At 45.5% G+C, this 19,451-nt stretch overlaps 14 non-coding genes and 1 pseudogene across 14 annotated transcripts; all 15 read left to right on the top strand.

The window, feature by feature from the left end:
* Positions 1-70: 70 nt before the first annotated feature.
* LOC141237607 (U2 spliceosomal RNA) lies at positions 71-261 on the top strand. Its single transcript, XR_012303136.1, has one exon. It is a non-coding gene; the product is annotated as a U2 spliceosomal RNA (small nuclear RNA).
* A 1,119-nt stretch (positions 262-1,380) lies between these two features.
* LOC141237505 (U2 spliceosomal RNA) lies at positions 1,381-1,571 on the top strand. Its single transcript, XR_012303039.1, has one exon. It is a non-coding gene; the product is annotated as a U2 spliceosomal RNA (small nuclear RNA).
* Positions 1,572-2,695: 1,124 nt separating this feature from the next.
* On the top strand, positions 2,696-2,886 carry LOC141237608 (U2 spliceosomal RNA). Its single transcript, XR_012303137.1, has one exon. It is a non-coding gene; the product is annotated as a U2 spliceosomal RNA (small nuclear RNA).
* Positions 2,887-4,004: 1,118 nt separating this feature from the next.
* LOC141237609 (U2 spliceosomal RNA) lies at positions 4,005-4,195 on the top strand. The gene has a single exon (XR_012303138.1). It is a non-coding gene; the product is annotated as a U2 spliceosomal RNA (small nuclear RNA).
* A 1,117-nt stretch (positions 4,196-5,312) lies between these two features.
* On the top strand, positions 5,313-5,503 carry LOC141237611 (U2 spliceosomal RNA). The gene has a single exon (XR_012303140.1). It is a non-coding gene; the product is annotated as a U2 spliceosomal RNA (small nuclear RNA).
* A 1,120-nt stretch (positions 5,504-6,623) lies between these two features.
* Positions 6,624-6,814, top strand: LOC141237612 (U2 spliceosomal RNA). Its single transcript, XR_012303141.1, has one exon. It is a non-coding gene; the product is annotated as a U2 spliceosomal RNA (small nuclear RNA).
* Positions 6,815-7,936: 1,122 nt separating this feature from the next.
* Positions 7,937-8,127, top strand: LOC141237613 (U2 spliceosomal RNA). Its single transcript, XR_012303142.1, has one exon. It is a non-coding gene; the product is annotated as a U2 spliceosomal RNA (small nuclear RNA).
* Positions 8,128-9,253: 1,126 nt separating this feature from the next.
* LOC141237614 (U2 spliceosomal RNA) lies at positions 9,254-9,444 on the top strand. Its single transcript, XR_012303144.1, has one exon. It is a non-coding gene; the product is annotated as a U2 spliceosomal RNA (small nuclear RNA).
* A 1,121-nt stretch (positions 9,445-10,565) lies between these two features.
* On the top strand, positions 10,566-10,756 carry LOC141237917 (U2 spliceosomal RNA). The gene has a single exon (XR_012303438.1). It is a non-coding gene; the product is annotated as a U2 spliceosomal RNA (small nuclear RNA).
* Positions 10,757-11,879: 1,123 nt separating this feature from the next.
* Positions 11,880-12,070, top strand: LOC141237912 (U2 spliceosomal RNA). Its single transcript, XR_012303432.1, has one exon. It is a non-coding gene; the product is annotated as a U2 spliceosomal RNA (small nuclear RNA).
* Positions 12,071-13,192: 1,122 nt separating this feature from the next.
* On the top strand, positions 13,193-13,383 carry LOC141237615 (U2 spliceosomal RNA). The gene has a single exon (XR_012303145.1). It is a non-coding gene; the product is annotated as a U2 spliceosomal RNA (small nuclear RNA).
* A 1,118-nt stretch (positions 13,384-14,501) lies between these two features.
* On the top strand, positions 14,502-14,692 carry LOC141237616 (U2 spliceosomal RNA). The gene has a single exon (XR_012303146.1). It is a non-coding gene; the product is annotated as a U2 spliceosomal RNA (small nuclear RNA).
* Positions 14,693-15,811: 1,119 nt separating this feature from the next.
* Positions 15,812-16,002, top strand: LOC141237617 (U2 spliceosomal RNA). The gene has a single exon (XR_012303147.1). It is a non-coding gene; the product is annotated as a U2 spliceosomal RNA (small nuclear RNA).
* A 1,122-nt stretch (positions 16,003-17,124) lies between these two features.
* On the top strand, positions 17,125-17,315 carry LOC141237618 (U2 spliceosomal RNA). Its single transcript, XR_012303148.1, has one exon. It is a non-coding gene; the product is annotated as a U2 spliceosomal RNA (small nuclear RNA).
* Positions 17,316-18,434: 1,119 nt separating this feature from the next.
* LOC141237434 (U2 spliceosomal RNA) lies at positions 18,435-18,526 on the top strand (annotated as a pseudogene).
* The last annotated feature ends 925 nt before the right edge of the window (positions 18,527-19,451 follow it).

Consider the following 19,451-nt stretch of genomic DNA (forward strand, 5'->3'; position numbering starts at 1 on the left):
GGTGGCCATCTCCACAAATGGACTTTTCAGAATCCTTGGGTGGCACCGTAGTCAGAAACCAATTCTGGTTATCGCTTCTCGGCCTTTTGGCTAAGATCAAGTGTAGTATCTGTTCTTATCAGTTTAATATCTGATACGTCCCCTATCTGGGGACCATATATTAAATGGATTTTTAGAACAGGGAGATGGAAAAAGAGCTTGCTCTGTCCACTCCACGCATTGACCTGGTATTGCAGTATCTCCAGGACCGGTGCACCCCTTCTTTAATGCAGTTTCTAAAATCAGAAAGAATTGAATTCAATGCTTTTTGTTCATTTTGCTTGTTTGTCGGATTTTGGGATGGACTCTTTGGCTTTGCTTTTCTTCTCCTCATTGGATTTTTCATGTTAAAAGTTGCAGAAGCCAGATGACAAGCTCATTTTGGTTCAACTTCAGCAACTGTGCATTGCATTGCCATGTAATGTAATGTAATGCAATGCTATCTATCTAGCTCTCCCTCTATACTTCCTTTTGGATAAACAGACATATTAAGCAAGCATTTTGGAGCTTTCACCTAAATAACTACAGGTGGTGAGATAAGCTGCACAATATAATTGACCTTTCAGTATATTGTTGCACACACACCATCTATTTAGCAAATGCCCTTGTTATCAACAGCAGCCTTTTAAACTCACCTGAGCTAACAGGTATGTGAGCTGGTTACTCTGCTGCGCTTAAAATTTCTTTTTTGGTTTGCTACAATGCCTTTTCTGAAACGTTGTCTCCCTCTGCTGGAACACTGACTTCTTTCATTTAATGCCTGCAGACTATAAAAGAGAAACCAACCCAAAAAGTTTGGTTGATTAGTCTGTGGCATTCTTTTAAACTGTTGCTTATGGCGGTCTCTGTGAGCTTCTCAGTGACATTCAGCCATCCAGGTATCCCGCCTGCAGTAGACGGAATGTGGCAATGGAACGCTGGCTGCGCGTGTCATAATAGGCTCTGAGCCTTTATATACCTGCGCACAGCAGCAGCCACCTTCAGTCTGCTGCTGGACAGCCAGCAGCAGCAGCAGCAGGAGAGGTAATTAATCAGCAACCCTCCTGCTAAGGGTAGACAGCTGCTCGTTCCACCCCCCCCCCGCCTTAATTGGTTCTCCTCCCTTCCAACGGTGTTGAGGCGGGTGGGAACAGCCGGGGGTTGAGGGTACTGTGCTAAAAGAGGTGGAGTTATGCAGATCTAAAACGCGTGGATTGCAGCAGCAGCAAGCCGAAAAGTGCAGGCATGTGAGGGATCTAGAGGTTGACAGCATGTCTTCTTAACGGGAGTCCAGGTGGCCATCTCCACAAATGGACTTTTCAGAATCCTTGGGTGGCACCGTAGTCGGAACCAATTCTGGTTATCGCTTCTCGGCCTTTTGGCTAAGATCAAGTGTAGTATCTGTTCTTATCAGTTTAATATCTGATACGTCCCCTATCTGGGGACCATATATTAAATGGATTTTTAGAACAGGGAGATGGATAAAGAGCTTGCTCTGTCCACTCCACGCATTGACCTGGTATTGCAGTATCTCCAGGACCGGTGCACCCCTTCTTTAATGCAGTTTCTAAAATCAGAAAGAATTGAATTCAATGCTTTTTGTTCATTTTGCTTGTTTGTCGGATTTTGGGATGGACTCTTTGGCTTTGCTTTTCTTCTCCTCATTGGATTTTTCATGTTAAAAGTTGCAGAAGCCAGATGACAAGCTCATTTTGGTTCAACTTCAGCAACTGTGCATTGCATTGCCATGTAATGTAATGTAATGCAATGCTATCTATCTAGCTCTCCCTCTATACTTCCTTTTGGATAAACAGACATATTAGGCAAGCATTTTTGAGCTTTCACCTAAATAACTACAGGTGGTGAGATAAGCTGCACAATATAATTGACCTTTCAGTATATTGTTGCACACACACCATCTATTTAGCAAATGCCCTTGTTATCAACAGCAGCCTTTTAAACTCACCTGAGCTAACAGGTATGTGAGCTGGTTACTCTGCTGCGCTTAAAATTTCTTTTTTGGTTTGCTACAATGCCTTTTCTGAAACGTTGTCTCCCTCTGCTGGAACACTGACTTCTTTCATTTAATGCCTGCAGACTATAAAAGAGAAACCAACCCAAAAAGTTTGGTTGATTAGTCTGTGGCATTCTTTTAAACTGTTGCTTATGGCGGTCTCTGTGAGCTTCTCAGTGACATTCAGCCATCCAGGTATCCCGCCTGCAGTAGACGGAATGTGGCAATGGAACGCTGGCTGCGCGTGTCATAATAGGCTCTGAGCCTTTATATACCTGCGCACAGCAGCAGCCACCTTCAGTCTGCTGCTGGACAGCCAGCAGCAGCAGCAGCAGGAGAGGTAATTAATCAGCAACCCTCCTGCTAAGGGTAGACAGCTGCTCGTTCCACCCCCCCCCCCCCCGCCTTAATTGGTTCTCCTCCCTTCCAACGGTGTTGAGGCGGGTGGGAACAGCCGGGGGTTGAGGGTACTGTGCTAAAAGAGGTGGAGTTATGCAGATCTAAAACGCGTGGATTGCAGCAGCAGCAAGCCGAAAAGTGCAGGCATGTGAGGGATCTAGAGGTTGACAGCATGTCTTCTTAACGGGAGTCCAGGTGGCCATCTCCACAAATGGACTTTTCAGAATCCTTGGGTGGCACCGTAGTCGGAAACCAATTCTGGTTATCGCTTCTCGGCCTTTTGGCTAAGATCAAGTGTAGTATCTGTTCTTATCAGTTTAATATCTGATACGTCCCCTATCTGGGGACCATATATTAAATGGATTTTTAGAACAGGGAGATGGAAAAAGAGCTTGCTCTGTCCACTCCACGCATTGACCTGGTATTGCAGTATCTCCAGGACCGGTGCACCCCTTCTTTAATGCAGTTTCTAAAATCAGAAAGAATTGAATTCAATGCTTTTTGTTCATTTTGCTTGTTTGTCGGATTTTGGGATGGACTCTTTGGCTTTGCTTTTCTTCTCCTCATTGGATTTTTCCTGTTAAAAGTTGCAGAAGCCAGATGACAAGCTCATTTTGGTTCAACTTCAGCAACTGTGCATTGCATTGCCATGTAATGTAATGTAATGCAATGCTATCTATCTAGCTCTCCCTCTATACTTCCTTTTGGATAAACAGACATATTAGGCAAGCATTTTGGAGCTTTCACCTAAATAACTACAGATGGTGAAATAAGCTGCACAATATAATTGACCTTTCAGTATATTGTTGCACACACACCATCTATTTAGCAAATGCCCTTGTTATCAACAGCAGCCTTTTAAACTCACCTGAGCTAACAGGTATGTGAGCTGGTTACTCTGCTGCGCTTAAAATTTCTTTTTTGGTTTGCTACAATGCCTTTTCTGAAACGTTGTCTCCCTCTGCTGGAACACTGACTTCTTTCATTTAATGCCTGCAGACTATAAAAGAGAAACCAACCCAAAAAGTTTGGTTGATTAGTCTGTGGCATTCTTTTAAACTGTTGCTTATGGCGGTCTCTGTGAGCTTCTCAGTGACATTCAGCCATCCAGGTATCCCGCCTGCAGTAGACGGAATGTGGCAATGGAACGCTGGCTGCGCGTGTCATAATAGGCTCTGAGCCTTTATATACCTGCGCACAGCAGCAGCCACCTTCAGTCTGCTGCTGGACAGCCAGCAGCAGCAGCAGGAGAGGTAATTAATCAGCAACCCTCCTGCTAAGGGTAGACAGCTGCTCGTTCCACCCCCCCCCCCGCCTTAATTGGTTCTCCTCCCTTCCAACGGTGTTGAGGCGGGTGGGAACAGCCGGGGGTTGAGGGTACTGTGCTAAAAGAGGTGGAGTTATGCAGATCTAAAACGCGTGGATTGCAGCAGCAGCAAGCCGAAAATTGCAGGCATGTGAGGGATCTAGAGGTTGACAGCATGTCTTCTTAACGGGAGTCCAGGTGGCCATCTCCACAAATGGACTTTTCAGAATCCTTGGGTGGCACCGTAGTCGGAAACCAATTCTGGTTATCGCTTCTCGGCCTTTTGGCTAAGATCAAGTGTAGTATCTGTTCTTATCAGTTTAATATCTGATACGTCCCCTATCTGGGGACCATATATTAAATGGATTTTTAGAACAGGGAGATGGAAAAAGAGCTTGCTCTGTCCACTCCACGCATTGACCTGGTATTGCAGTATCTCCAGGACCGGTGCACCCCTTCTTTAATGCAGTTTCTAAAATCAGAAAGAATTGAATTCAATGCTTTTTGTTCATTTTGCTTGTTTGTCGGATTTTGGGATGGACTCTTTGGCTTTGATTTTCTTCTCATTGGATTTTTCATGTTAAAAGTTGCAGAAGCCAGATGACAAGCTCATTTTGGTTCAACTTCAGCAACTGTTCATTGCATTGCCATGTAATGTAATGTAATGCAATGCTATCTATCTAGCTCTCCCTCTATACTTCCTTTTGGATAAACAGACATATTAGGCAAGAATTTTGGAGCTTTCACCTAAATAACTACAGGTGGTGAGATAAGCTGCACAATATAATTGACCTTTCAGTATATTGTTGCACACACACCATCTATTTAGCAAATGCCCTTGTTATCAACAGCAGCCTTTTAAACTCACCTGAGCTAACAGGTATTTGAGCTGGTTACTCTGCTGCGCTTAAAATTTCTTTTTTGGTTTGCTACAATGCCTTTTCTGAAACGTTGTCTCCCTCTGCTGGAACACTGACTTCTTTCATTTAATGCCTGCAGACTATAAAAGAGAAACCAACCCAAAAAGTTTGGTTGATTAGTCTGTGGCATTCTTTTAAACTGTTGCTTATGGCGGTCTCTGTGAGCTTCTCAGCGACATTCAGCCATCCAGGTATCCCGCCTGCAGTAGACGGAATGTGGCAATGGAACGCTGGCTGCGCGTGTCATAATAGGCTCTGAGCCTTTATATACCTGCGCACAGCAGCAGCCACCTTCAGTCTGCTGCTGGACAGCCAGCAGCAGCAGCAGCAGGAGAGGTAATTAATCAGCAACCCTCCTGCTAAGGGTAGACAGCTGCTCGTTCCACCCCCCCCCCGCCTTAATTGGTTCTCCTCCCTTCCAACGGTGTTGAGGCGGGTGGGAACAGCCGGGGGTTGAGGGTACTGTGCTAAAAGAGGTGGAGTTATGCAGATCTAAAACGCGTGGATTGCAGCAGCAGCAAGCCGAAAAGTGCAGGCATGTGAGGGATCTAGAGGTTGACAGCATGTCTTCTTAACGGGAGTCCAGGTGGCCATCTCCACAAATGGACTTTTCAGAATCCTTGGGTGGCACCGTAGTCGGAAACCAATTCTGGTTATCGCTTCTCGGCCTTTTGGCTAAGATCAAGTGTAGTATCTGTTCTTATCAGTTTAATATCTGATACGTCCCCTATCTGGGGACCATATATTAAATGGATTTTTAGAACAGGGAGATGGAAAAAGAGCTTGCTCTGTCCACTCCACGCATTGACCTGGTATTGCAGTATCTCCAGGACCGGTGCACCCCTTCTTTAATGCAGTTTCTAAAATCAGAAAGAATTGAATTCAATGCTTTTTGTTCATTTTGCTTGTTTGTCGGATTTTGGGATGGACTCTTTGGCTTTGCTTTTCTTCTCCTCATTGGATTTTTCATGTTAAAAGTTGCAGAAGCCAGATGACAAGCTCATTTTGGTTCAACTTCAGCAACTGTGCATTGCATTGCCATGTAATGTAATGTAATGCAATGCTATCTATCTAGCTCTCCCTCTATACTTCCTTTTGGATAAACAGACATATTAGGCAAGCATTTTGGAGCTTTCACCTAAATAACTACAGGTGGTGAGATAAGCTGCACAATATAATTGACCTTTCAGTATATTGTTGCACACACACCATCTATTTAGCAAATGCCCTTGTTATCAACAGCAGCCTTTTAAACTCACCTGAGCTAACAGGTAAGTGAGCTGGTTACTCTGCTGCGCTTAAAATTTCTTTTTTGGTTTGCTACAATGCCTTTTCTGAAACGTTGTCTCCCTCTGCTGGAACACTGACTTCTTTCATTTAATGCCTGCAGACTATAAAAGAGAAACCAACCCAAAAAGTTTGGTTGATTAGTCTGTGGCATTCTTTTAAACTGTTGCTTATGGCGGTCTCTGTGAGCTTCTCAGCGACATTCAGCCATCCAGGTATCCCGCCTGCAGTAGACGGAATGTGGCAATGGAACGCTGGCTGCGCGTGTCATAATAGGCTCTGAGCCTTTATATACCTGCGCACAGCAGCAGCCACCTTCAGTCTGCTGCTGGACAGCCAGCAGCAGCAGCAGCAGGAGAGGTAATTAATCAGCAACCCTCCTGCTAAGGGTAGACAGCTGCTCGTTCCACCCCCCCCCCGCCTTAATTGGTTCTCCTCCCTTCCAACGGTGTTGAGGCGGGTGGGAACAGCCGGGGGTTGAGGGTACTGTGCTAAAAGAGGTGGAGTTATGCAGATCTAAAACGCGTGGATTGCAGCAGCAGCAAGCCGAAAAGTGCAGGCATGTGAGGGATCTAGAGGTTGACAGCATGTCTTCTTAACGGGAGTCCAGGTGGCCATCTCCACAAATGGACTTTTCAGAATCCTTGGGTGGCACCGTAGTCGGAAACCAATTCTGGTTATCGCTTCTCGGCCTTTTGGCTAAGATCAAGTGTAGTATCTGTTCTTATCAGTTTAATATCTGATACGTCCCCTATCTGGGGACCATATATTAAATGGATTTTTAGAACAGGGAGATGGAAAAAGAGCTTGCTCTGTCCACTCCACGCATTGACCTGGTATTGCAGTATCTCCAGGACCGGTGCACCCCTTCTTTAATGCAGTTTCTAAAATCAGAAAGAATTGAATTCAATGCTTTTTGTTCATTTTGCTTGTTTGTCGGATTTTGGGATGGACTCTTTGGCTTTGCTTTTCTTCTCCTCATTGGATTTTTCATGTTAAAAGTTGCAGAAGCCAGATGACAAGCTCATTTTGGTTCAACTTCAGCAACTGTGCATTGCATTGCCATGTAATGTAATGTAATGCAATGCTATCTATCTAGCTCTCCCTCTATACTTCCTTTTGGATAAACAGACATATTAGGCAAGCATTTTGGAGCTTTCACCTAAATAACTACAGGTGGTGAGATAAGCTGCACAATATAATTGACCTTTCAGTATATTGTTGCACACACACCATCTATTTAGCAAATGCCCTTGTTATCAACAGCAGCCTTTTAAACTCACCTGAGCTAACAGGTATGTGAGCTGGTTACTCTGCTGCGCTTAAAATTTCTTTTTTGGTTTGCTACAATGCCTTTTCTGAAACGTTGTCTCCCTCTGCTGGAACACTGACTTCTTTCATTTAATGCCTGCAGACTATAAAAGAGAAACCAACCCAAAAAGTTTGGTTGATTAGTCTGTGGCATTCTTTTAAACTGTTGCTTATGGCGGTCTCTGTGAGCTTCTCAGTGACATTCAGCCATCCAGGTATCCCGCCTGCAGTAGACGGAATGTGGCAATGGAACGCTGGCTGCGCGTGTCATAATAGGCTCTGAGCCTTTATATACCTGCGCACAGCAGCAGCCACCTTCAGTCTGCTGCTGGACAGCCAGCAGCAGCAGCAGCAGGAGAGGTAATTAATCAGCAACCCTCCTGCTAAGGGTAGACAGCTGCTCGTTCCACCCCCCCCCCCCGCCTTAATTGGTTCTCCTCCCTTCCAACGGTGTTGAGGCGGGTGGGAACAGCCGGGGGTTGAGGGTACTGTGCTAAAAGAGGTGGAGTTATGCAGATCTAAAACGCGTGGATTGCAGCAGCAGCAAGCCGAAAAGTGCAGGCATGTGAGGGATCTAGAGGTTGACAGCATGTCTTCTTAACGGGAGTCCAGGTGGCCATCTCCACAAATGGACTTTTCAGAATCCTTGGGTGGCACCGTAGTCGGAAACCAATTCTGGTTATCGCTTCTCGGCCTTTTGGCTAAGATCAAGTGTAGTATCTGTTCTTATCAGTTTAATATCTGATACGTCCCCTATCTGGGGACCATATATTAAATGGATTTTTAGAACAGGGAGATGGAAAAAGAGCTTGCTCTGTCCACTCCACGCATTGACCTGGTATTGCAGTATCTCCAGGACCGGTGCACCCCTTCTTTAATGCAGTTTCTAAAATCAGAAAGAATTGAATTCAATGCTTTTTGTTCATTTTGCTTGTTTGTCGGATTTTGGGATGGACTCTTTGGCTTTGCTTTTCTTCTCCTCATTGGATTTTTCATGTTAAAAGTTGCAGAAGCCAGATGACAAGCTCATTTTGGTTCAACTTCAGCAACTGTGCATTGCATTGCCATGTAATGTAATGTAATGCAATGCTATCTATCTAGCTCTCCCTCTATACTTCCTTTTGGATAAACAGACATATTAGGCAAGCATTTTGGAGCTTTCACCTAAATAACTACAGGTGGTGAGATAAGCTGCACAATATAATTGACCTTTCAGTATATTGTTGCACACACACCATCTATTTAGCAAATGCCCTTGTTATCAACAGCAGCCTTTTAAACTCACCTGAGCTAACAGGTATGTGAGCTGGTTACTCTGCTGCGCTTAAAATTTCTTTTTTGGTTTGCTACAATGCCTTTTCTGAAACGTTGTCTCCCTCTGCTGGAACACTGACTTCTTTCATTTAATGCCTGCAGACTATAAAAGAGAAACCAACCCAAAAAGTTTGGTTGATTAGTCTGTGGCATTCTTTTAAACTGTTGCTTATGGCGGTCTCTGTGAGCTTCTCAGTGACATTCAGCCATCCAGGTATCCCGCCTGCAGTAGACGGAATGTGGCAATGGAACGCTGGCTGCGCGTGTCATAATAGGCTCTGAGCCTTTATATACCTGCGCACAGCAGCAGCCACCTTCAGTCTGCTGCTGGACAGCCAGCAGCAGCAGCAGCAGGAGAGGTAATTAATCAGCAACCCTCCTGCTAAGGGTAGACAGCTGCTCGTTCCACCCCCCCCCCCCCCCCGCCTTAATTGGTTCTCCTCCCTTCCAACGGTGTTGAGGCGGGTGGGAACAGCCGGGGGTTGAGGGTACTGTGCTAAAAGAGGTGGAGTTATGCAGATCTAAAACGCGTGGATTGCAGCAGCAGCAAGCCGAAAAGTGCAGGCATGTGAGGGATCTAGAGGTTGACAGCATGTCTTCTTAACGGGAGTCCAGGTGGCCAACTCCACAAATGGACTTTTCAGAATCCTTGGGTGGCACCGTAGTCGGAAACCAATTCTGGTTATCGCTTCTCGGCCTTTTGGCTAAGATCAAGTGTAGTATCTGTTCTTATCAGTTTAATATCTGATACGTCCCCTATCTGGGGACCATATATTAAATGGATTTTTAGAACAGGGAGATGGAAAAAGAGCTTGCTCTGTCCACTCCACGCATTGACCTGGTATTGCAGTATCTCCAGGACCGGTGCACCCCTTCTTTAATGCAGTTTCTAAAATCAGAAAGAATTGAATTCAATGCTTTTTGTTCATTTTGCTTGTTTGTCGGATTTTGGGATGGACTCTTTGGCTTTGCTTTTCTTCTCCTCATTGGATTTTTCATGTTAAAAGTTGCAGAAGCCAGATGACAAGCTCATTTTGGTTCAACTTCAGCAACTGTGCATTGCATTGCCATGTAATGTAATGTAATGCAATGCTATCTATCTAGCTCTCCCTCTATACTTCCTTTTGGATAAACAGACATATTAGGCAAGCATTTTGGAGCTTTCACCTAAATAACTACAGGTGGTGAGATAAGCTGCACAATATAATTGACCTTTCAGTATATTGTTGCACACACACCATCTATTTAGCAAATGCCCTTGTTATCAACAGCAGCCTTTTAAACTCACCTGAGCTAACAGGTATGTGAGCTGGTTACTCTGCTGCGCTTAAAATTTCTTTTTTGGTTTGCTACAATGCCTTTTCTGAAACGTTGTCTCCCTCTGCTGGAACACTGACTTCTTTCATTTAATGCCTGCAGACTATAAAAGAGAAACCAACCCAAAAAGTTTGGTTGATTAGTCTGTGGCATTCTTTTAAACTGTTGCTTATGGCGGTCTCTGTGAGCTTCTCAGTGACATTCAGCCATCCAGGTATCCCGCCTGCAGTAGACGGAATGTGGCAATGGAACGCTGGCTGCGCGTGTCATAATAGGCTCTGAGCCTTTATATACCTGCGCACAGCAGCAGCCACCTTCAGTCTGCTGCTGGACAGCCAGCAGCAGCAGCAGCAGGAGAGGTAATTAATCAGCAACCCTCCTGCTAAGGGTAGACAGCTGCTCGTTCCACCCCCCCCCCCGCCTTAATTGGTTCTCCTCCCTTCCAACGGTGTTGAGGCGGGTGGGAACAGCCGGGGGTTGAGGGTACTGTGCTAAAAGAGGTGGAGTTATGCAGATCTAAAACGCGTGGATTGCAGCAGCAGCAAGCCGAAAAGTGCAGGCATGTGAGGGATCTAGAGGTTGACAGCATGTCTTCTTAACGGGAGTCCAGGTGGCCATCTCCACAAATGGACTTTTCAGAATCCTTGGGTGGCACCGTAGTCGGAAACCAATTCTGGTTATCGCTTCTCGGCCTTTTGGCTAAGATCAAGTGTAGTATCTGTTCTTATCAGTTTAATATCTGATACGTCCCCTATCTGGGAACCATATATTAAATGGATTTTTAGAACAGGGAGATGGAAAAAGAGCTTGCTCTGTCCACTCCACGCATTGACCTGGTATTGCAGTATCTCCAGGACCGGTGCACCCCTTCTTTAATGCAGTTTCTAAAATCAGAAAGAATTGAATTCAATGCTTTTTGTTCATTTTGCTTGTTTGTCGGATTTTGGGATGGACTCTTTGGCTTTGCTTTTCTTCTCCTCATTGGATTTTTCATGTTAAAAGTTGCAGAAGCCAGATGACAAGCTCATTTTGGTTCAACTTCAGCAACTGTGCATTGCATTGCCATGTAATGTAATGTAATGCAATGCTATCTATCTAGCTCTCCCTCTATACTTCCTTTTGGATAAACAGACATATTAGGCAAGCATTTTGGAGCTTTCACCTAAATAACTACAGGTGGTGAGATAAGCTGCACAATATAATTGACCTTTCAGTATATTGTTGCACACACACCATCTATTTAGCAAATGCCCTTGTTATCAACAGCAGCCTTTTAAACTCACTTGAGCTAACAGGTATGTGAGCTGGTTACTCTGCTGCGCTTAAAATTTCTTTTTTGGTTTGCTACAATGCCTTTTCTGAAACGTTGTCTCCCTCTGCTGGAACACTGACTTCTTTCATTTAATGCCTGCAGACTATAAAAGAGAAACCAACCCAAAAAGTTTGGTTGATTAGTCTGTGGCATTCTTTTAAACTGTTGCTTATGGCGGTCTCTGTGAGCTTCTCAGTGACATTCAGCCATCCAGGTATCCCGCCTGCAGTAGACGGAATGTGGCAATGGAACGCTGGCTGCGCGTGTCATAATAGGCTCTGAGCCTTTATATACCTGCGCACAGCAGCAGCCACCTTCAGTCTGCTGCTGGACAGCCAGCAGCAGCAGCAGCAGGAGAGGTAATTAATCAGCAACCCTCCTGCTAAGGGTAGACAGCTGCTCGTTCCACCCCCCCCCCCCCGCCTTAATTGGTTCTCCTCCCTTCCAACGGTGTTGAGGCGGGTGGGAACAGCCGGGGGTTGAGGGTACTGTGCTAAAAGAGGTGGAGTTATGCAGATCTAAAACGCGTGGATTGCAGCAGCAGCAAGCCGAAAAGTGCAGGCATGTGAGGGATCTAGAGGTTGACAGCATGTCTTCTTAACGGGAGTCCAGGTGGCCATCTCCACAAATGGACTTTTCAGAATCCTTGGGTGGCACCGTAGTCGGAAACCAATTCTGGTTATCGCTTCTCGGCCTTTTGGCTAAGATCAAGTGTAGTATCTGTTCTTATCAGTTTAATATCTGATACGTCCCCTATCTGGGGACCATATATTAAATGGATTTTTAGAACAGGGAGATGGAAAAAGAGCTTGCTCTGTCCACTCCACGCATTGACCTGGTATTGCGGTATCTCCAGGACCGGTGCACCCCTTCTTTAATGCAGTTTCTAAAATCAGAAAGAATTGAATTCAATGCTTTTTGTTCATTTTGCTTGTTTGTCGGATTTTGGGATGGACTCTTTGGCTTTGCTTTTCTTCTCCTCATTGGATTTTTCATGTTAAAAGTTGCAGAAGCCAGATGACAAGCTCATTTTGGTTCAACTTCAGCAACTGTGCATTGCATTGCCATGTAATGTAATGTAATGCAATGCTATCTATCTAGCTCTCCCTCTATACTTCCTTTTGGATAAACAGACATATTAGGCAAGCATTTTGGAGCTTTCACCTAAATAACTACAGGTGGTGAGATAAGCTGCACAATATAATTGACCTTTCAGTATATTGTTGCACACACACCATCTATTTAGCAAATGCCCTTGTTATCAACAGCAGCCTTTTAAACTCACCTGAGCTAACAGGTATGTGAGCTGGTTACTCTGCTGCGCTTAAAATTTCTTTTTTGGTTTGCTACAATGCCTTTTCTGAAACGTTGTCTCCCTCTGCTGGAACACTGACTTCTTTCATTTAATGCCTGCAGACTATAAAAGAGAAACCAACCCAAAAAGTTTGGTTGATTAGTCTGTGGCATTCTTTTAAACTGTTGCTTATGGCGGTCTCTGTGAGCTTCTCAGTGACATTCAGCCATCCAGGTATCCCGCCTGCAGTAGACGGAATGTGGCAATGGAACGCTGGCTGCGCGTGTCATAATTGGCTCTGAGCCTTTATATACCTGCGCACAGCAGCAGCCACCTTCAGTCTGCTGCTGGACAGCCAGCAGCAGCAGCAGCAGGAGAGGTAATTAATCAGCAACCCTCCTGCTAAGGGTAGACAGCTGCTCGTTCCACCCCCCCCCCCCGCCTTAATTGGTTCTCCTCCCTTCCAACGGTGTTGAGGCGGGTGGGAACAGCCGGGGGTTGAGGGTACTGTGCTAAAAGAGGTGGAGTTATGCAGATCTAAAACGCGTGGATTGCAGCAGCAGCAAGCCGAAAATTGCAGGCATGTGAGGGATCTAGAGGTTGACAGCATGTCTTCTTAACGGGAGTCCAGGTGGCCATCTCCACAAATGGACTTTTCAGAATCCTTGGGTGGCACCGTAGTCGGAAACCAATTCTGGTTATCGCTTCTCGGCCTTTTGGCTAAGATCAAGTGTAGTATCTGTTCTTATCAGTTTAATATCTGATACGTCCCCTATCTGGGGACCATATATTAAATGGATTTTTAGAACAGGGAGATGGAAAAAGAGCTTGCTCTGTCCACTCCACGCATTGACCTGGTATTGCAGTATCTCCAGGACCGGTGCACCCCTTCTTTAATGCAGTTTCTAAAATCAGAAAGAATTGAATTCAATGCTTTTTGTTCATTTTGCTTGTTTGTCGGATTTTGGGATGGACTCTTTGGCTTTGCTTTTCTTCTCCTCATTGGATTTTTCATGTTAAAAGTTGCAGAAGCCAGATGACAAGCTCACTTTGGTTCAACATCAGCAACTGTGCATTGCATTGCCATGTAATGTAATGTAATGCAATGCTATCTATCTAGCTCTCCCTCTATACTTCCTTTTGGATAAACAGACATATTAGGCAAGCATTTTGGAGCTTTCACCTAAATAACTACAGGTGGTGAGATAAGCTGCACAATATAATTGACCTTTCAGTATATTGTTGCACACACACCATCTATTTAGCAAATGCCCTTGTTATCAACAGCAGCCTTTTAAACTCACCTGAGCTAACAGGTATGTGAGCTGGTTACTCTGCTGCGCTTAAAGTTTCTTTTTTGGTTTGCTACAATGCCTTTTCTGAAACGTTGTCTCCCTCTGCTGGAACACTGACTTCTTTCATTTAATGCCTGCAGACTATAAAAGAGAAACCAACCCAAAAAGTTTGGTTGATTAGTCTGTGGCATTCTTTTAAACTGTTGCTTATGGCTGTCTCTGTGAGCTTCTCAGTGACATTCAGCCATCCAGGTATCCCGCCTGCAGTAGACGGAATGTGGCAATGGAACGCTGGCTGCGCGTGTCATAATAGGCTCTGAGCCTTTATATACCTGCGCACAGCAGCAGCCACCTTCAGTCTGCTGCTGGACAGCCAGCAGCAGCAGCAGGAGAGGTAATTAATCAGCAACCCTCCTGCTAAGGGTAGACAGCTGCTCGTTCCACCCCCCCCCCCGCCTTAATTGGTTCTCCTCCCTTCCAACGGTGTTGAGGCGGGTGGGAACAGCCGGGGGTTGAGGGTACTGTGCTAAAAGAGGTGGAGTTATGCAGATCTAAAACGCGTGGATTGCAGCAGCAGCAAGCCGAAAAGTGCAGGCATGTGAGGGATCTAGAGGTTGACAGCATGTCTTCTTAACGGGAGTCCAGGTGGCCATCTCCACAAATGGACTTTTCAGAATCCTTGGGTGGCACCGTAGTCGGAAACCAATTCTGGTTATCGCTTCTCGGCCTTTTGGCTAAGATCAAGTGTAGTATCTGTTCTTATCAGTTTAATATCTGATACGTCCCCTATCTGGGGACCATATATTAAATGGATTTTTAGAACAGGGAGATGGAAAAAGAGCTTGCTCTGTCCACTCCACGCATTGACCTGGTATTGCAGTATCTCCAGGACCGGTGCACCCCTTCTTTAATGCAGTTTCTAAAATCAGAAAGAATTGAATTCAATGCTTTTTGTTCATTTTGCTTGTTTGTCGGATTTTGGGATGGACTCTTTGGCTTTGCTTTTCTTCTCCTCATTGGATTTTTCATGTTAAAAGTTGCAGAAGCCAGATGACAAGCTCACTTTGGTTCAACATCAGCAACTGTGCATTGCATTGCCATGTAATGTAATGTAATGCAATGCTATCTATCTAGCTCTCCCTCTATACTTCCTTTTGGATAAACAGACATATTAGGCAAGCATTTTGGAGCTTTCACCTAAATAACTACAGGTCCTGAGATAAGCTGCACAATATAATTGACCTTTCAGTATATTGTTGCACACACACCATCTATTTAGCAAATGCCCTTGTTATCAACAGCAGCCTTTTAAACTCACCTGAGCTAACAGGTATGTGAGCTGGTTACTCTGCTGCGCTTAAAATTTCTTTTTTGGTTTGCTACAATGCCTTTTCTGAAACGTTGTCTCCCTCTGCTGGAACACTGACTTCTTTCATTTAATGCCTGCAGACTATAAAAGAGAAACCAACCCAAAAAGTTTGGTTGATTAGTCTGTGGCATTCTTTTAAACTGTTGCTTATGGCGGTCTCTGTGAGCTTCTCAGTGACATTCAGCCATCCAGGTATCCCGCCTGCAGTAGACGGAATGTGGCAATGGAACGCTGGCTGCGCGTGTCATAATAGGCTCTGAGCCTTTATATACCTGCGCACAGCAGCAGCCACCTTCAGTCTGCTGCTGGACAGCCAGCAGCAGCAGCAGGAGAGGTAATTAATCAGCAACCCTCCTGCTAAGGGTAGACAGCTGCTCGTTCCACCCCCCCCCCCCGCCTTAATTGGTTCTCCTCCCTTCCAACGGTGTTGAGGCGGGTGGGAACAGCCGGGGGTTGAGGGTACTGTGCTAAAAGAGGTGGAGTTATGCAGATCTAAAACGCGTGGATTGCAGCAGCAGCAAGCCGAAAAGTGCAGGCATGTGAGGGATCTAGAGGTTGACAGCATGTCTTCTTAACGGGAGTCCAGGTGGCCATCTCCACAAATGGACTTTTCAGAATCCTTGGGTGGCACCGTAGTCGGAAACCAATTCTGGTTATCGCTTCTCGGCCTTTTGGCTAAGATCAAGTGTAGTATCTGTTCTTATCAGTTTAATATCTGATACGTCCCCTATCTGGGGACCATATATTAAATGGATTTTTAGAACAGGGAGATGGAAAAAGAGCTTGCTCTGTCCACTCCACGCATTGACCTGGTATTGCAGTATCTCCAGGACCGGTGCACCCCTTCTTTAATGCAGTTTCTAAAATCAGAAAGAATTGAATTCAATGCTTTTTGTTCATTTTGCTTGTTTGTCGGATTTTGGGATGGACTCTTTGGCTTTGCTTTTCTTCTCCTCATTGGATTTTTCATGTTAAAAGTTGCAGAAGCCAGATGACAAGCTCATTTTGGTTCAACTTCAGCAACTGTGCATTGCATTGCCATGTAATGTAATGTAATGCAATGCTATCTATCTAGCTCTCCCTCTATACTTCCTTTTGGATAAACAGACATATTAGGCAAGCATTTTGGAGCTTTCACCTAAATAACTACAGGTGGTGAGATAAGCTGCACAATATAATTGACCTTTCAGTATATTGTTGCACACACACCATCTATTTAGCAAATGCCCTTGTTATCAACAGCAGCCTTTTAAACTCACCTGAGCTAACAGGTATGTGAGCTGGTTACTCTGCTGCGCTTAAAATTTCTTTTTTGGTTTGCTACAATGCCTTTTCTGAAACGTTGTCTCCCTCTGCTGGAACACTGACTTCTTTCATTTAATGCCTGCAGACTATAAAAGAGAAACCAACCCAAAAAGTTTGGTTGATTAGTCTGTGGCATTCTTTTAAACTGTTGCTTATGGCGGTCTCTGTGAGCTTCTCAGTGACATTCAGCCATCCAGGTATCCCGCCTGCAGTAGACGGAATGTGGCAATGGAACGCTGGCTGCGCGTGTCATAATAGGCTCTGAGCCTTTATATACCTGCGCACAGCAGCAGCCACCTTCAGTCTGCTGCTGGACAGCCAGCAGCAGCAGCAGCAGGAGAGGTAATTAATCAGCAACCCTCCTGCTAAGGGTAGACAGCTGCTCGTTCCACCCCCCCCCCCCGCCTTAATTGGTTCTCCTCCCTTCCAACGGTGTTGAGGCGGGTGGGAACAGCCGGGGGTTGAGGGTACTGTGCTAAAAGAGGTGGAGTTATGCAGATCTAAAACGCGTGGATTGCAGCAGCAGCAAGCCGAAAAGTGCAGGCATGTGAGGGATCTAGAGGTTGACAGCATGTCTTCTTAACGGGAGTCCAGGTGGCCATCTCCACAAATGGACTTTTCAGAATCCTTGGGTGGCACCGTAGTCGGAAACCAATTCTGGTTATCGCTTCTCGGCCTTTTGGCTAAGATCAAGTGTAGTATCTGTTCTTATCAGTTTAATATCTGATACGTCCCCTATCTGGGGACCATATATTAAATGGATTTTTAGAACAGGGAGATGGAAAAAGAGCTTGCTCTGTCCACTCCACGCATTGACCTGGTATTGCAGTATCTCCAGGACCGGTGCACCCCTTCTTTAATGCAGTTTCTAAAATCAGAAAGAATTGAATTCAATGCTTTTTGTTCATTTTGCTTGTTTGTCGGATTTTGGGATGGACTCTTTGGCTTTGCTTTTCTTCTCCTCATTGGATTTTTCATGTTAAAAGTTGCAGAAGCCAGATGACAAGCTCATTTTGGTTCAACTTCAGCAACTGTGCATTGCATTGCCATGTAATGTAATGTAATGCAATGCTATCTATCTAGCTCTCCCTCTATACTTCCTTTTGGATAAACAGACATATTAGGCAAGCATTTTGGAGCTTTCACCTAAATAACTACAGGTGGTGAGATAAGCTGCACAATATAATTGACCTTTCAGTATATTGTTGCACACACACCATCTATTTAGCAAATGCCCTTGTTATCAACAGCAGCCTTTTAAACTCACCTGAGCTAACAGGTATGTGAGCTGGTTACTCTGCTGCGCTTAAAATTTCTTTTTTGGTTTGCTACAATGCCTTTTCTGAAACGTTGTCTCCCTCTGCTGGAACACTGACTTCTTTCATTTAATGCCTGCAGACTATAAAAGAGAAACCAACCCAAAAAGTTTGGTTGATTAGTCTGTGGCATTCTTTTAAACTGTTGCTTATGGCGGTCTCTGTGAGCTTCTCAGTGACATTCAGCCATCCAGGTATCCCGCCTGCAGTAGACGGAATGTGGCAATGGAACGCTGGCTGCGCGTGTCATAATAGGCTCTGAGCATTTATATACCTGCGCACAGCAGCAGCCACCTTCAGTCTGCTGCTGGACAGCCAGCAGCAGCAGCAGCAGGAGAGGTAATTAATCAGCAACCCTCCTGCTAAGGGTAGACAGCTGCTCGTTCCACCCCCCCCCGCCTTAATTGGTTCTCCTCCCTTCCAACGGTGTTGAGGCGGGTGGGAACAGCCGGGGGTTGAGGGTACTGTGCTAAAAGAGGTGGAGTTATGCAGATCTAAAACGCGTGGATTGCAGCAGCAGCAAGCCGAAAAGTGCAGGCATGTGAGGGATCTAGAGGTTGACAGCATGTCTTCTTAACGGGAGTCCAGGTGGCCATCTCCACAAATGGACTTTTCAGAATCCTTGGGTGGCACCGTAGTCGGAAACCAATTCTGGTTATCGCTTCTCGGCCTTTTGGCTAAGATCAAGTGTAGTATCTTTCGAAAAGGCGGTTTTGGATGTTGGCCGCCCTAGTAGATTGATACATTATGCACACTGGGGTTTAGGCGCTTGCTAGTACGCCAGGTGGCTAATATAGTCATCTGGTGGAAAGCATGGCCCCCCAGGATCGACGCCATTGGGCCGGGGAAGATCGAAAGCCCGAAGTGTGAAGTGCCCCAGGAGTGGTGACCCTGGGGTGCCTTAACTCACTGGGATTGGGAACCCCACTTGAGTTTATGGCACATTTGCACAAGCACTTCAAATTTTCTTTCTTCGCACACACCCTTATTCCGGGCCTTCTGGCCTTAGGATGGGGAATTTTTCAATTCCCGGTCGAAGGTCCGGGCAGTATTGTACTGTGAAACCTTCACTATTTATTTAATTTCTTTGTCACTGTGTGTCCACTTATTCACGTGTGTCACGTCCTACTAGGATTTTGTCGGGATGCGGTTCCCTTACGGGTTCCTCTCTTGGCAGGTCTAGGGGGGGAGTGTGTGGCCATCAGGTTCCGCTCCCCCCTGAACCCCCTGGCTCTCCTCTTTCGGGAGGAGAGCGTTGTTGACTCCCCTCTTCCGGGAGGGGAGCACAGTCTTTGGCTCCCAGTGCCTTGCTCGGGTGAGAACTCGGGCAGGTGCTGGGGGTAAGATTGGGTCGCCTCTGGCTTCAGCTGGAGGTGGCTTTTTGTCCCTGTTCCTCGCTGTGGCCATTTGGCTCGGAGGGACGGGGAATGGTTTGGGGTACCCTTCTCCTTTTGGAGAGGGTTTCAAGAAGACCAGCATCCTAGTGCACTTTTTTTGTGGCACTTGTCACTTTTTTAAGCGCACTCGGGTTTTGTACACGAATTCGGGCTTTCGATAAAAAAAAAAAAAAAAAAAAAAAAAAAAAAATCTGTTCTTTTAAGAACACAAGAGCTATGATCTACACTTGACGAGAGCGATCGAACTCGGAAGGAGAAGAGCTTCGGAGCCCAGCTG

This window comes from Phyllobates terribilis, unplaced genomic scaffold (assembly GCF_046119375.1).
Source record: "Phyllobates terribilis strain yellow unplaced genomic scaffold, ASM4611937v1 Scaffold_734__1_contigs__length_741531, whole genome shotgun sequence".
Classification (NCBI taxonomy): Eukaryota; Metazoa; Chordata; class Amphibia; order Anura; family Dendrobatidae; genus Phyllobates; species Phyllobates terribilis.